Genomic DNA, 17818 nt, shown 5'->3' on the forward strand with positions numbered 1-17818 from the left:
GTTGAAAAAAATACACGAGATGGAAATAATGGCAGATTAGACATTCCAGACTAGGAATTTTGAAAACACAGCAATAGAAATAATTTTTAAATGAAAGAGAGATTTTTAAAAAGCCTTAGAAAAGAAGAAGAGAGCCCAAAGGAACTATGAAACAACTTCATATGGGCTAATATATGTGCGGCTGGAGCCCCTGACAGGGCAGGGAAGGTGGGCAGGCGGGAGAAGGAGATGCAGAAAAGTATATGGAAAAATAATAATGGAGCTTTTTCCAAACTTTATAAAACTATAAATTCCAGAAACTCAATAAACCCTGAGACCAATAAACATGGAAAAAATTACACCCAAGGATGTTCATAGTCGAATTTATTAAAATCGCAGTGAAAGGGAAAATCTTAAAATAGAGTTTCAGGGTGGACCCACAGGTAATGAGGAGTCTGTCACCGGGGATGGATGAAGTGTCGATGGCCCTGCCCTGAGCTCACAGTGCTGCTTCTACCTGTGGGAGAAAGTGAGCTGACAGGTATGTCTCAGGCCTGTGACAGTTTGGAGAAAATAGACATTATAACAAAACTGGAAGCCTATTGCCATCTTAAAAATATCAACTGTAGTTACAATAACTCTTAATGACCTATTACATTTATCACTTATGCCATTTCTGGGTTACTTTCAGTTGACTCATATTTTCTCCTTTTAATGGAGGTATTTTTCTCTCTATTTGCTACATTTTTTATTAGCTGCAAGACATTATGAATTTTATCTTGTATGGTGCTGATATCAAATACTATGAATAATGATGTCTGTGTGTTTTGTAAACTTTGACTGAATGGTATTTATCTGGAGGTTTAATTTACCTAGAGATTTAATTTTATGCATTGGGTATTCCTAAATGGATTAATAAGGTTTGGTTCCTGCCCCCAAAGAACTCATAATCTTGTGAGACAGTCAGAAACTAGAATTAATACAAAACAATGTAATGATTTCTACAGAAAAGATGTGAATCCAGCCCTCTGGAAGCTCCATGCTAGGATATCCAAGGGCATGACGCCAGCGCGTTTGACTGGAAACACGTATCTAGCTGAGGTCAAGGACACATGGGCCCAGAACAGATACACAGTGAGGGGGTGGGAGAGACAATGCAGCCTGGGATAGCAGAGCAGCCCTGGGTGACTGGCTGGACAGTGAGAGAGCTGGTGCTTTGAGAGGCTTAGGAAAGAGTGAAAGAAGAAATGAAAGAACACTGGGACAAAGAGCCTCACTTTGCCACTTGTGCCCAGAAGTGCCACCAAATTGATTTAGAGGCTTCTCTGGAGATGGCATGGCATGACTTTAATGGCATGTAGACTCGGGCTTCAACCGTCACATACTAGAAGGATGTTTGGCAAGCTACCGTGACTCTCTGAGCCTCATTGTACTCATCTACAAAATGGCCACAACTGGTTATTGTAATCATTGATTGAGATACATTTTAAAAATAAAGCGAAATGAAACAGCAGAGCCATGCTCCTACGAAGCACCCCGTTTGTCCATATGAAAGTTCTAAAATAACTTGGCAGTATCTGTCACTGTGAAGAACGGACTAACAGAATTTTGTGTTATAATGACCTATGAGGGCTCCAAAAATTTCTCTTTTTTACATTTGGGAGGGTAAAAAATAGTTTGAACTATAATTTTAAAGTATGAGCATTGCAAGGAAAAAAGTGGGTTCTTGTTGATAATAAAGCTTGTGTTTCCTCCAAAAAACCTTCACTTTGCTTACCTGGTTAAGATCATTGAAAGTCATGCTCTGTCAACTTAATTTCTAGTAATTCTTTACATCGATGAAGCTTGTTCAATGTTTTATGCATTTGTATTTCATGTACTTGTTATGCATGTTATTTATGTAAGAAAAAATAACATTTATAAATATATTTTAGTCTTTAAAAGGGCAGACCTTAAAATTAAACAAAAGTATGATGCAGGGGGAAAGTTTAAAATACTCTTTTGAATTATAAAAGTATAAAGACAAGTGAAAAAATCTCTGTGCCTATCTTTAAGAAACCATCTCCAATACCATTTGGATGTACTGGGACTTCTCATCATGTACACAACCATTGTGTAACATTGTCAACTATGTGGTAATTGATAGGATAATTATGCTATCTTATTTTTCTCAGTTAGCTATGCTGCCAACATTTACCAATGTCATTTAATGACTTTCAATAGCCACGTAGAAGGCCATCATTTGGATATATTTAATCAGCATCTTATTGTCTCGTGGCTGATTGATTAGGTTAATAGGACATTAATGTGGATAACAGGCTGGTGAAATAGAATGCGGTAGATATGAACAAGAGTGGGGGGCTGGAGGCCTGGGCTCTATGGACAGCTCTGAGAGATTTTGGATAAGTCATTTCACCTCTCCGAGTTCCCGGATCCTCACTTGGAAAACTGTCTGGCTGAACTAGACAAAGTTCAGACAGAAGTTCAGATGAAGTTCAGAACCCCCTTAGTGCAAACACAGACACACACCAGACTTCCAAGATTAAAAATCACTTCAGTGGGGGAGGTCTCAGCAGAGTGCTTCAGCGGAGATCCCTGAACACCTTGAAGACAGCATAAGGGCCTACACATTGTGGGTTGTTCACAGAATGAAAACAGCAAGAGATGAGCCTTGGCACTGGGGTAAGTGCGAAAACATCGGCGCCCCTCTGACTGTGCCAACCCTTCTCCTCTATGGGCTCAGGGGGCCTGCTCTCCAGCCTCTAGATTCCGAGCACAGGGTCGTCAACTGGAGGACATTACAGGTGTGGCTGGGCACTTTATAGTGTTTGCATTTGTAAATATTTTAGCTTTATTAACAAATTTTTGACAAACACAATTTAAAAATGCACATTAATTTAAAGATAACTTATTTAAAATAAATTCACTTCATTGGGTCTTTTTTTTAATGGCATTAAAGTTAAAGACTGGAAGAAGAAGAAGAGCATTGGATAATAAAAGTTCTGTTTAATAAATACATTCGCTCCTTCTTTCACTTAAGAAATGTTTATTGAACATCTAGTATGTCCCAGTCCCAGTGTCTGGGGATGGAGCAATATAAAACAGACAAAGACCTAGACCTCATGAACTTATACTCTAGGTGAGAGAGACCAACAACAAACATACTCAAAATATATTGTTGTGACCGTGTGTCAGATGACACTAATTACTAAGCAAGAAAAAGAAATTAGGGTAAAGAAAATAGGAAATGTGGAAGCCAGGGAGGAAGTTGACATTTTACATGGATGATACAGGAATGGCCAATCTGAAAATGGTTCTGAAGAGAGAGACCTGGTGTATTAGAGCCAAGCCATGAAGGCCTCTGAGGGAAGGGAAGTATCTCAGGTGAGGCCAGTAGCAAGTACTTTCTGAGGCGACAGGGATGTGGTGTGTCCTAGTCCACCATGGGCAGAACAAAGTAAAGAGAAGAGTTGTGAAACGTGAAGGAAGAGAGACAGCGAGCGGCAGGCCCTCTGGGCCTCTCTGAGGAACGTTGCCCTTGTCCTGAATCAGATGGAAGCAATGAGAAGATTGGGTACAGACAACCGACATGATCTGATTTAGGCTTTAGAAAAGAGCAATCTTTGTGGATGTTTTGTTGACGATGGACATGGGTGGGTATTTAGGGGTGAGGAGGGCAAAAGCTTGGGAAAAGTAGTTAAAATGCTGTTGTGGCAATTCAGAGAAATGCAATATTACCTGCACTGCAGAAGTGTACACTGGTGAGAATGGTCTGATCCTCAGTGGATCTGAAGGTATAGACACAAAAGGTGGATAGATTGGTATGGGCTATGAGATAAAGGGGGAATAAAGGACGGCAGTAAGGATTTTGGCCTGAGCGACTGAAAAACTGGGGCTGCCATCCACTGCAATGAGAGATTGTGAACAGTAGATTTTGAAAGAAATGAGGCGCTCGGGGTCCAGCATGCTTGATTGGAGTTGCCCATTGGAATCACAAGCAGAGTGTTCACAGAGGCAGATGTGTGCGTCTGGGCTTCAGGGGACTGGTCTGAACTAGAGGTTGAAATTTGGGTCATCGTCATAAGATGAATTTCCTAAATGACCTTACTATGCCATAAAAATATTTTTTATATTACTGGAATGTATGGGGAAAAACTCAATTAGGTCAGAGAGTAATTAATAAGGATGTATATTTGCGTCTTCCTCCAAAAAAAAACCATGAGGGTAACTATTAAGTCAATCCATGCTGCTTAGATGAAATTTCACTTTAAAACATTGTCTTATCTTCTTTTAGATGATTGTTCTGCCTTATGAAAAACATTGCTTTACTGTTCTCCCTCTACACAGAGCCATTCAGTGTTGACTTAAATGAAGTTTGTATCAGCAAGGACTAAGTTGTCACGTGCAAGCATTGTATTTTAGAGCCGGAATGGTCTTAATCACCTTGTTTAATCTATGAGTTCATTGTATAGAGAGAGGGAAAAACAGAAGTTCAAAAGGCAAAGTGAGTTCTCGAAGTCACTCAGCTCCTATACTTACTAATTATTTATGGAATATAGGAAATATTTACTGAGCACTAGGTGCTGGGTGATGTTGGAAGGGTGGACTACAAAACAGCCAACAATAAAAACAGACTGTTAGTTGGAATTTACATTCCCTTGAGAGAGAGCCAGAAAACAAACACATGTGCAAATGTACACTATGACACACAATTGATAAGTGCTGTGATGAAAAGGGAATCAGGATACGATTGGGTGATAAGTAACTTATTGTTCAAACTGAGACAATTTTTAGAGTAAAAGGAATTGAACGCTGGATGGGATGTCAGGTCAGCAGGCATAAGCCGGCGTGTTTAGCCTGGACTAAGGAAAAGGTAAAGCCACCCAGATAAACTGGACCAGGAGTGCTGAGACGGGGAGTCAGGTTTACTTCACACGAAGTGGTCGAGAGTTAGGTGATGGTGGCATCTAAGGAGAGCCCTGAAGACAGTGAAGAAAGGAGCACGCATATGTTTGCAGGGGACTGTTGCAGGCAAAGGAAACAATGAAAATCCTCCGAGGAGGGAGGCATGTGGAGAAACCGCAAGGAGGCCAGTGTGGTTGCTAGAGAGGAAACAAAGGGAAGAATTTGTCGTAGGCGATGAGGCAGGATGACGGAGGAATTTTTAGGCTGCTAGAATTATTTTGGTGTGCTATGCTTGATAAAAGAAGCCATTTGTTACTATGAAACAAAGAGTGACATTATCTAACTTTCATTTTAATAATAATCATCTGGCTGCCCTAATGAAAATGTATTGAGGCGGGGAGCTTAAAAATAGTACCATTTACAATGCTATGAAAAAAATAGTTAGTAATGAACTTAATGAAAGCTTTACATGGTTTCTACCTGAAAATTTTAGTGGTAGAGTTAAAGAAGACCCAAATAAATGGAGGAATATATCATATTCATAGGTTAGATGACTCAATGTTATAAAAATGTCAATTTCCTTCTAAATTCTATAGAATCAATACATATTCAATCAAAAATACAGCGATTTTTGGAGGAAAAAATGACAACCTGGAGCTGATGTTGATATAGACATGTCAATGGCCTAGAATAATAGTTTTTTTTATTTTAAATAGAACCAATCGGAAGACTTGTTTTATTTCAATAATTGCTACAACTCCATAATAATTAGTGATATGGAACATAAAAATAGATCAATAATCAAAATAGGAACTCCAGAAATAGATACATATACAATGAAAGGTGATACATTTATTTTTTTAAAAGGCACCATTTAAACTTAATGTGAATAGCAAAGACTGTGTGTGTTTTCAACATACAGTACCATAAGGGCTGGATATCTACATGGAGAAAACTGTAACTTGATCAATGCACCACTCCATGTACAACAATGAATTAAAGATGGAATGTAGATCTAGACAAAAAATTCAGTCTAGCAAATTTCTTAAAGAAACTATTGGACAATATCTTTGCAACCTTGAGGTATTCAAATGCTTTTTAGAGCACAGAAATCACTAACCATAATACAAAATTTGATAAACTAAAAACTTATGTTCAAAAATAGTCATTATTAAGAAAATCATGAGGTGAGCCTCAATGGGATAAGTGCATTGCAATATATACATTTATGCAACAAAACATTTGTATTTAGAATATATAAATATTTTTTAATTCAGTAGTAAATAGAAAATGAACAATAAAAATGGGCACAAAATGCTGACATTCACAAAATAAGGTATATAAATGGACAATAAGCACTGTCATTAGGGTAGTGTAAATTAAAATTTAGTGAGACACAGTGAATAGATACAAATTTTCTATATTGCTGACATCTTAAAAATAAAACTATAATAGTATCTTGGGTTATTCTACATCAACCTCATTAAACTGAGGATTATATTTCCCAGAATTTTCTTTTCTCTTTTAAATTTGGCCAAAAGAGCTACCTGCGTGTGATTGAGAACAGATAAATGGAGTGGCCGTTACTCTCAAAGTCTGTTGGTGACAGATTTAGTGCTGGAGTGATACAGCTGTGTCCACGGGGTCATCGTACGATCTCATTTTGCCACGTGGTCCAGCTCATCACCCAGGCTGATGATGAGAACAGTGGTCTCAGTTCTACAAACAGACTCTTGGCTGTGGGCCTACAAAAATGGCGACCTACACAAAAGCGACAACTTCCTATACCGCTCACCATGAACTTCCTCTTCTCAGTCCCACTGCGCTGGCTGGGTGTGCTTGTTTCTCAGAATTCCCTCCAAGCTCTCACTTGTCTACCTGCACCAGTACTGGAGGTGGGCTCGTTAGTGACTCCTTTTCTGATCCTTCCGCACCCTGTCCATTTATTCTATCTAGTCTCACTTTTGTGTATGGTCTAATTTCTACCATAATTTTTTTGTCCCAGTAACATTCATGTTGGCTCTGCTTCCCTGACTAAGCCTTGATTACTATAGTTCTTCACACCTCATCTGCATTTGGATCTGATTTGCATAAAGATTCTCAACTCTGAGTCTGATGCCATCATTGAAATAAAACTTTTGGGAGTTCTGGAATGAGAATGGTTGTATTTTTCATGGGAAGAGAATAAAAATGATCTGTGGCCAAAGGGAAGATTCAGGTTGATCGCAAAAAGGCCTTGAATACTTTCCATCCTTTAGCAGTACTTCTTTCCAATGTGAACTTCCAGTTCTTCTCATTACACACAGTCTGTTTCTCCACCCATTAAATATGTTCTTGGACCTGAGACTTTCTTTGGCTCTTGGAACATTAGCAAACATGAACTGAGGAGAGAATTGGAAAGTGAAAATCTATTGGAGCTTGCTTCCTCTTGCATATTTTGTAACCCAGCTGCATCGTGGATGACTCCTTGCTAGACTCTGAAAACATAAAGCCATGCCAAATATGCAAGTGAAGCTCTCCTAGGCCATCCCGTTCCAATAAGCTGGCTAGAGCAGTGTTATTTTATGGCTCTAAGCTATGTAGACAATCATTATGAGGCAAAAATAAACCAATACAAATATTCCATGTTGAAAGGAGGCCAACCAACTTCACCTCTAAGTCACTGACGATGGGAAATAACTCTGGAAAACTATTTGGCAATTTCCTATAAAGTTAAACCCACCCACACCTTAATACGCAGCAACTCCAGAATTAGGTATTTACCGAAGAGAAATGAAAACACATGTTCACACAAAGATTTGCACAAGAAAGTGCATAGCAGCTTTATTCATGATGGCAAAGATTGGAAATAACCTAACTGTCCATCAACAGGAGAATTAAAAAATGTGATCTTAGTACTAGCATTCAGAAGTAAAAAGGAAATGAACTATAAATACATACATGGATAAATCTTAAAAACATTAGATTTGGTGAATGAAGCAAAGTATAGAAGTGTTTACTATGTAACTCCATGTATGTGAAGTTCCAGGAGAAATACATAAGGAAAGAGAAGGAAGGGAGTAATGATACAGTCAGTCCCCCTTTACCAGGAATACTTTCCAAGTGAACACCTGCAATCACAGATAGTACTGAACCTTATACCTACTGTTTTTTTCTGTACATATCTACCTATGTACAAGTTTAATTTATAAAGTGGGCATACTAAGAGATTAACATCAATAGCTAATAATAAACTAGAGTAATTATATACTGTGATAAAGTTACGTGAATGTGGCCAGCGATGGTGTGAGATGACAAAATGGCTGTGTGATGAGACAAAGTGAGGTGAACGATGAAGGCGCTGTGACAGAGTGATAGGTGGCTATCGACCTTTTGACAACAGGTCAGAAGGAGGATCATTTGTTTTGTGCAAACTCGGGCCATCGAGCCACAACCATGTCAATGGCTGGACGTCAGGGGGAGGCAATATTGACAGTTGGGGGAATTTAATATTTTTAGACTGCAGTTGACTGTGAGTAACTGAAACCATGAAAAGTGAAACCATGAAAAAGGGGAACCACTGTGTACACAAAGGTGTGATTATAATGACAAAGCATGAAACATAAGCTGGCTGTGGAAACTGAGGACACAGGAGCTGCTAAATAGTCAATCAGAGGTAGAATCTACAAAACACAGGTCCTGGGTGGCTGACACGAGATAGAAGGAAAGAAGGTTTTAGTAGAGGTTTAAATGCTTGAAATTGTCACCTTTGTTTTTAGTTTCTGCCTCTATGATTATTTTTCTTTTCTCTCCATAGTATTTCTGCCATGGTTTATGTTCCTGCTGAAAATCAGTTAACTTCAGAGGCCTTAATGAACAAAGCAGGCACCAACACCTAAATCTGAAACAATGATCAGCTTTGGACTTCAGATAAGTGTGATCAAATAGTTTCCAGACTAGACAGGAAGAAACACATGATTACTAGAAGCATAATGATTAATAATAACAATAAAACAATTTAGTTTTAAAAAAGGCTTTCTTCTCCTTATATATACTCATAAGCATTAGATCACTTAATCTTGAAGAATAGTCCTTCCTGGTAAAAAAAGAAAAGCGTATTTTCAATTTTTTTTTAACTGATTGAGATTTTGAGCAGAGAATGAGTTGGCAACTTGCTCAAAATTACAAAGCTAGTCGTTTTTGCTCAAAGCCATCCCGAGAGCCTGCGTCTGACTCCAAGTGCACAGTGGCTCTCAGTGGACACTACTGGAAACGTGCTTTGTCAATCCGCAGAAACGTGCTGGGATTTAACTCAACTTTGGGATCTGAGGTAAAACCCAATGACCTAAAAGAGACAAACCAACTCAATCATATACCACTACCAGTAATTTAGTCTGCCCAGATACTGAACAAAGACTCCAAAACTGTTTGTCCTCCAAACCTGTGGAGGACAGACTGGTCTAAGACATGACTCCTGCCTGACCCCTGAGCTGGACCAGGGGCAAAATGGGGAGGTTGCTTCCTGCAGCCAGTTAGACTGGCAGGAATAATGTGCATGCTGCCATAAATCAACACCCCTCTCCTACCTCCTGCTATGTGCTGGTTCTTGGAACAAGCCATTGCCCTGACCTGGTCAAACACACAGTATTTCACATACCTGGAAGCTGTCATGTACTAGTACCTGGGACTCTATCCCCCTTTATATAATTCTTGTTGGTGCCTGTCACGCGGCATGGGAATCCACTGTCTCAGTTGCCCGGGATGCCCCTTGTACGTCAGCTTCCCTTAATACACTGTTGATTACCGGACTGGAGTGGCCAGCTTTTTCTTCTGCACTTCCCTGCTCTCTGCTTATAGAGGTCGATGTTCAGCCTCAGCATCTCTCCCTGTGTCTGTCTGTACTAACAGAAACAAATTCTAACATTGACCCAACACGTAATGATTTCTATTCACAGTTTACGAAATCTAAATTTTTTAGAGTAACTAGGCTTATTGTCTTTTGGGGTGGTTTGTTTTTGTTTGTTTGTTTGTTTATTTGTTTTAATTTATTTAGAAATATATTAATGACAACACAAAGTTCAATGAAAACCTAAGTATTGAACCTCTTAACAGTTTTCTGTTCTCATCATACATTAAAAATAAATAACAATCTTGACTGAGGTAAAGTTCTAAGTAAAAACCTTGACTCCCTATGTGAGGTTTAAAGAATTGATAGCACTTTTGTTTTGCTGACTTGGAGGGACTTTTAGACAAAAGGACCTTTTCCATACTTTTTATCTAGGACCCGGGGGAAAATAAATGTGTTTTTGGAAAAGAGCGAGTCTGAAGGCAATCTTCTGAGTTCCTAACCGCCCCCGCCCCCCCAGGAGCTTCTGAGGAGACTGTTATATTGCTGGCACAATTGTTCATGTAGATTAGATTGACTAGTTTTCTATTTATTCTGCCTAACTTTTAATATTGTTAGCCTACATCTTTATGCAAGATGATAATTTTATCTATTGCTGCATAACAAATCAGCCAAAATGCAATAGCTGAAAACAAGCATTTATTATCCCTCAGTTGTGTGTGTTGCTTGGGATCGCTTGGGTTGTTCTAGTCTGGAGATGTCACCTGGGGCCACAGTTATTGGGTGGCTCCGTTGGTCTGAATCAGCCATGATGGCTCCCTCACACAGCTGGCAGCTGGCTGGGAGCTCAGCTAGGCTAGTTGGCTGCAACACGCGGCCCTTCATGTTGCCTGGGCTTTTCACAGGATCACAGCTGGGTTCACAGAGGCAGAGTTTTTGGAGGGAGTGTTCTGACAGGGCAGAAGCAAAAGCTGCCTGTTGGTCCTCAAAAGGGCTGAGCCTAGAATCACCGCAATCCACGTCTTACGCCATCACAGGGCCAGACCAGTTCAAGTTGAGGAGAAAATAAACTCTGACTCTCCAAGAAAGGAATTAAAAAAAGAGTGGCCATGTTTAATCCACCAGGACTTTTGTTAATAAATAGAGCTCTGGATTACATAAAAGTTTTTTGGGAGGAGAAACTACAGGGTCCAGCAGGAGTGACGCCTGCTTGAGTGTGGTTGGCAGGGTAGTAATGTAGGTATAATAATTTATAGTCCTAATTTGAACATTTCACCTAAAAATGTCATATGGTGTGCTTGAGTGGGGTACTGTTGTGTTACAGAGTGACATGCTTATGGTTTTGTTATAGAAGGTTTTGTGATAAAAAATTGGTGTTACTTGTGCCGGACCCTTGTATATGTCTCACATTTCTTCAGTGTTTATCACAATGGTACGTTAGTTATACGGCAAATAATGCCAGATTTATAATCAGATTGTAGCCCACGTTTTACTTTCTTTTTTACTGGGGACTGTTTACTCCTTTCTACAGGGTACAACTTCAAAGACACAATTTTAGCAACTGTATTTGTCCCTTCACAGTAGGCTTTTGTCCCCCTTTAATTGTGTGAAACTGAGGTCAGTACTGCTGGAATGAGTTTCACATCATAAAGCAGAATCTCTCTACCACTCGTTCCTGTTTCCCCGCTCCCATCATGCATATTGAGCACCAAATGTGAACCTGGACGACCTCTTTAACTATTTATTCTGAATTTCTAGCCTCTGCATGGTAAAATTATAACTGTGTGGGAAGCAATTTCTGTTCAGTTTGAGATCTGTTGAAGTCATTCAAGTAACTTGCCCATAGCAACAGGAAGAAGCCACGGTGTCACACTTGCAATTTTAACACTGAGCTCTGCAAACCGCAGATATACCTTCTTTTTCTTTTTCACAGAGATGAGCAGTTTGTGTCCAAGCAGGTATGATCCTACAGGAGCAAACTCAATATACAAAGTTATAAATCCAAATTCAGGATTTAGTGTTTTCTCCTTCATCAGCATTTACTTCTTATTGGATAATTCATTTTTTAAATGTCTCATCCAACATGTTTCTGTGTTTAATGTAGAAGAATTACCTATTATTATATTACAAAGCACCTACTTGATTCTGCCAAGAGTCTATGATTGTCTTGATTGCTATAGATGTGAAGGAAGTTATTTTTTTACTGTTGATCTATCACAGTTGTCCCAATTCCCCCCTCCCTGTTGCCTTCCTCTGCCCTGCACACCCACACTCCGCTCCCACAGTCAGTCCCACCCCACCTTCCATGTCCACGGGTCATTTGCACGTGTTCTTTGACTAGGCCCTTTTCCTTCTTTATCTTTATCCATCTCCTTATCCCCCTTATCTGCCTCCCTCCTCCCCTCTGGTTGCTGTCTGTTCCTTGTTCCCATGTCTCTGGTTCTATTTTTCTCCTTTGTTTGTTTTGTTCATTAGGTTCCTCTTATGGGTGATACCATATGATATTTGTCTTTCACCACCTGGTTTAAATTTTGAAATCAGGAGGTGTAAGCCTCTCCACTTTGTTCTTCTTCAAGATTGTTTTGGCTATTTGGTGTCTTTTGTATTGCCATAAGAAATTTAGGGTCACTTTATCCTTTTCTGCAAAAAGGGCAGTTGGGCTTTTTGATAGGGACGGCTTTTAATCTCTAGATAATTTGGGGGATTATTGTCATTTTAATAATATTAGGTCTTCCAACTCATAAACATCTATTTAGACCTTCTTTCATGTCTTTTAATAGTGTTTTGTGATTTTCAGTGTACAAATCTCACACTTTTTTGTTAGGCACACTCAACAATTCCTTGAGTTTTTGTTTCAAGGAGGATTTGACCAACTGTCACTCTTTCCTTCCAATAATCTGTTCAGTCTTACGTGAACTTTTAATAAACATTATATTAATAGTTATTATGCCTTATATATTATATTTTAAAAATATTTATTACTTTAAAAATAACCCTTTTATATGTACTCTCCTAATAGTGGTATTCACTCTCAATCTCTTTCTGTACTTGGAAACATTTAAAATAATTATTTTGTATGTAAAATTATTTTCATAATAATCAGTTGTATATTGGAAGTTAATACATGCTTAAAAGGGTATCTTAAGAAAAACCACAAAGAATCTTTAATTATTAGGTAATCTAGCTTTGTTAATACATAATGGGTGCTTGCAGAAAATTTGCAGTTTGCTGGAAACTGCTTAAAAAAAAATCAAACTAATGTGCCCGAGAGTGCAAACGTTTCTTACATATTTGCTAGAACAATCATTTAATCATTCAGTTCCAGGGAAAATAATGTTTTTCAAAATCGTAGTTGACTCACTTCTTATCTGCACCGCAGATGTATCAGATCCTCACGAATGCCAGTGTTTCCTTGGATGTTAACGTTTTGGCACAATTAATGAAGTTTTTAAAAATCATATTGAGGAAGTACCTACTTATTCTTATTTTTGAAAGTTGCAATTAACTTTTAAAAAATTCCTTTTCAGCATTAAAGAGAAATCATATTGTTCTCTTTTTTAAAAGATTTTATTTATTTATCTTTAGAGGAGAAGGGAAGGAGAGAGGGAGAGAAATATCAATGTATGGTTGTCTCTCATTGATCCCTTGCTGGGAACGGGCCTGCAACCCAGGCATCTGCCCTGATGGAATCAAACCAGTCCTCCAGTGCGCAGGCCCGCAGGCCTGAGCTACACCAGCCGGGGCGTGTTGTCCTCTTTTGACTTGCTTTAGTGGTAAATTTCAGTAATAAGTTTCCAAACAACCTTAATAGTAAGCAACTGTATAAATTGGTCCTGGATGTCTTACATTGATGTTTATTTTGTTGTTGATTTTGTTAGCTGATTATTTATGCAGATTTTTGCATTGCTATAAGGTTGGCAACTAGTTTGCTATTTTGGTACACCCTTTTCAGGTTTCAGTATAAATACCATGCTAACTTCTTTTATATATATGTATATTTTAATCCTGAAAGATGTCATATTATTTTGATCATTTTTCATTATAAAAACTTCGTGGTTTGGTCATTTTCTTTCCAGTAAATAACACTTTTTTTAATTTTTATTTTTATTTAATTCTTGTTCAAGTACAGTTTTCTGTCTTATATTCCCAGCCCACACCCCCAGTGCTCCCACCTCCCTCCCATTTCCGCCCCCACCTTAGTTATTGTCCATGTGTCCTTTATACTTGTTCATGTGAGTCCTTCCCCTTTTCTCCTATGATTCTCTCCCCTCTCCCCTCTGGACCCTGTCAGCCTGTTCCGTATTGGTGTCATTGGTCATCTTTTGCTTGCTTGTTTGTTTTGTTGTTCAGATTCCTGTTAATGGTGATATCATATGCTATTTGTCTTTCACCGCCTGGTTTATTTCCCTCAGCATAATGCTTTCCAGTTCCATCCATGATGTTGCAAAGGGTAGGAGTTCCTTCTTCCTTTCTGCAGCATAGAATTCCATTGTGTAAATATACCACAGTCATTTACTGATGGGCATCTAGGTTGCTTCCAACTCCTAGCTATCATAAATTTAAGGTTGATAGTTTTAATATTTATGTAATCATGAGCTCACAACAGTGTATTGATTCATTCTTGACAGCGTGACTGGAATCCTAATAAAACAGCAGCAAGACTGAGGTCATGACATGCAGCATTGGCTTCTCTGTCCTCCCAACTCCATCAACAGGACGTCCACTCCCTCCCGCTGACCCCAACACAGTCATGGAAGTTTGGGTGTGCACGAGGTCAGTGTTCCTTAGAGCTCTCGGGACTCGTCCTCTTCGTGTTGCCAAAACAGCTGAACTGGCAGCACTTCTTCGATCCCTTAACCACTGATAACTAGTTATCCTATAGTTACACCACAGCAGAGACTGTCCATGAACTGGTCAGAATGGCAGCCTTTGGCTGCCCCCCTTCAGGCAAGCCACAGGGTATTTGTAACACTTCAAAACTAACTGCCTTTACAATGGAGTTTTCTTTGCTCTATACTTTGGAACAGTGAAAATGGCTTTGGGTAGAAGAATTCCTGTGGTATATTCCAAATCTTGGGTATTTTTGCCTTTGTGGTTACCAGCAGGGCCGCGCTATGTAAAATTTAGATGGTTGACCACTTATTTCTCAAATATAAAAATTAGATTATTTTTCTCCCTGGAGCAGTTTAAGAAATTTATGTTTCCTTTTGAACTCATATGCATAGTGTTGAGCAAAGTTCTCCATTAGGATTCTTTCACCTCCTCATTTAAATGTCACTATTTTATCTTTACCACAATTTCCAGGTTTACCTATTTTATCCTCTCCTTCCATAATTATTTTACAATAATTACTATGTTTTCTAGCAAATTAACTTCTGCTGTTAACATTTTTTTCCTTTACTGGTCTTCTAAATTCTTGCATAAAAGGTTTATTCCATTCACTTTTATTGTTCAGTCATTTTTAGGTAAATTTTTGATTCTGACATTCCTGTCTGCAGCTCCGAGGTTTCTCTATGTGGTACCTTTGTGGCAGTTATTTTCTAGATATTCTGTAATTTTGTTTGATTTTTTTCCCTGGCCTGAGATGTATGTCCAGGTTATTTTTTTTATTTAGTTGGTTTGATTGTGTGCTTTCTATTGTTTTCTGATCTTACTTCTTTATGATGAATGTTAACTCAATTTCTTTAGAAATTTGAGGTTTCTTTATGGCTAGTCCCGGATGACTTTTGTGATTGATTTTTCCATGGTTACTGGAAAATAAGACATATATTTTGGGGAGGAGGTGTATATGTGTTTGCAGAGAATCTGCCTTATTTCACATGTGACTGAGAGAAGTTCCGCTAAATTCTTACACTACCTTTTTTCCTGACGCTTCCTAGAATTCGTTTACAAGTGTTGATTATTTGTGTGACAGTATTCATAACTGTTAAATTCTCATTGTGGATTGTTTTCTTTGTAATGACATGCTCGTCTGTTTCACGTTGGTGCTTTTTGCTTTTGCTTGGCATCTACCTTGTTGGAAACCCCTGTGCCTTTTTGGGTTTGTTGGCGTTGCCCTACTTTGTCTCCGCCCATCCTATTGTTTTCAAACTATAAATCACTTTCGTTTAACAGATTCTGAGCACACGGATTGTTAGAGCTCCATTGTTCTCTCCCAGGTTGATAGTTAGGGCGAATACTAATTAAAAACAAAGGGCTTGATTCTCCCTTTAATTCTCCTCTCTTAAAATAGGAGAGGAGAGACCTATGCTTGCCTCCTCCCCATGTTTTCTGAGAGTATTTAATTTGAAACCTGTAGGTTGTTTCTCCCTTTGATATAAGCCTCTGCCAGCTTTCTCAAAGACCTGGCAGCGAGACCTGGCACCTCCTTGAAATGTACTTATCAAAGGAGATAGAAACCCTATTTCTCAGTGTTTGTGGAAGGGGGGCAGCCTAACCTCCAGGGGTTAATCCACCAACTTGTTAACACTACCTCATGCCCTAAAGATAGAAGTCTCTTTTTCCTTTAGATAAAGCCAATTAGCTAACAGTCACCCCCAATTATCAGGTGAATTTAGGATGGACTGTGTGTGACAAAGGCGGCTGACTGGTCCTCTTACCTGAGGATTATTGTTTCCCTGGAGAACAGGCACGGCACGCATTGTACGTCCTGGACCACATAAGGGCCTCTCCAACCTCTTAGCGGATCCTCTGGAACGTTCTCCGGTTCCGTGCTTGCTCAGTGATGACGCGGCTGCCTCTCTCTTTATCTTCCTGGAGAGCTTTTCTGAGTCAGGAGGAGATTTTGTTTTTGATTATTTTCCCCAACGAGAGCAATTTCACCGTTTGCAAGTGACATGGAAGGGAAACGTGGATGAAGCTATCAGAACAAACGTGGTCTAACAGCAGATCGCACACACCCATTTTCTGTTACGTTCACCGCTAAAGCCATACATTTCTTTGTGAATCTGATAACACCTTGCTTTATTTTTTTATTCTTACAGGTCACTAAGATTTGACACATGAATTGCCTCTCTGTAAAATGCTAGCGTCCCATTCTTTGCCCATTTTTAGTGTCATATATGGTTTTTATTATCCTGCTTATTAACCCTCACTAAATGAAACGGGCTGCAAATATTTTTTGTCTGATGCTTGTAACGATTTTGCTTCTATTGTCTTGCTATACAGGATATACTCATGTCCCTAAATGTATCCTCTATTTGTTCCTCTTTGGCTTTAAGCATTTGAATGTGTAGAATTTTCTTAGTCCAATGGCAAAATTTTTTCTCTTCATGCTATTAAAAAATTCAAGTAGGTATATTTAAAAAATCGAATTGGCTGTACCCAGTGATGCATGAATCCAACAGCAATGCATCCAACAGCAATGCATCCAACAGCAACGCATCCAACAGCAACGCATCCAACAGCAATGCATCCAACAGACAAAAAGGAGCTGTGAGACGCTGTGAAAAGGGAAGATTTTAAAGGCAGAGGAAGCCAACCAAGGTCGTTATACTAGCAACAAGTGTAGTGGTTGCGGTAAGGTTACTGTCCTTTAGGACATGACAAGGGTCCGTCAGGAAGATTACCTAACTAGTAGCTGATCAGGCGATTCTTGGTCAACTGGTTTAAGATTCCATTCCTGGGAGAGGCCAACAGAACAATTAAATCGTGGTTTTGATGATGTGAGGCTTAATATAAGTGACTCCATTTTGGGACTGTTGTCCTATTCTGAACAATGCTAAAGTGTGTGTAGTTTTAGTTCTTGTTTTTGTATATAAGTTGTTAACCTCTGGATTGTGTCATTTTGTGGTGCAGTGCAAGAGAGACTGGAGTTCCTTTTCGCCAGTGGTGGCAACGCAACTTGTAGATTGGTCCAGCCTATCCGAACCCTGAAGACTCCACTTTCTTCAGTGGATGAAAACAGGTTTATCTGGCCTGTCCATTGTTTAGTAGCCAAACTTTTTTTTTTGTCTTTACTAAGGGCTATTCAATACTCATCTCCTTTAATATATTTGCCTTTAAACAGCAGAGGAAAAACAATGTATTTACACGAATAAACAGCTGCTTTCATTTCAAATGGGAGTGTAACCTGTTTACTTAAAGGATTTTTTTATTGTTTATTTAATT

The sequence above is a fragment of the Sturnira hondurensis genome, unplaced genomic scaffold, assembly GCF_014824575.4.
Source record: "Sturnira hondurensis isolate 20B ecotype Veracruz unplaced genomic scaffold, ASM1482457v3 Scaffold0022201, whole genome shotgun sequence".
Classification (NCBI taxonomy): domain Eukaryota; kingdom Metazoa; phylum Chordata; class Mammalia; order Chiroptera; family Phyllostomidae; genus Sturnira; species Sturnira hondurensis.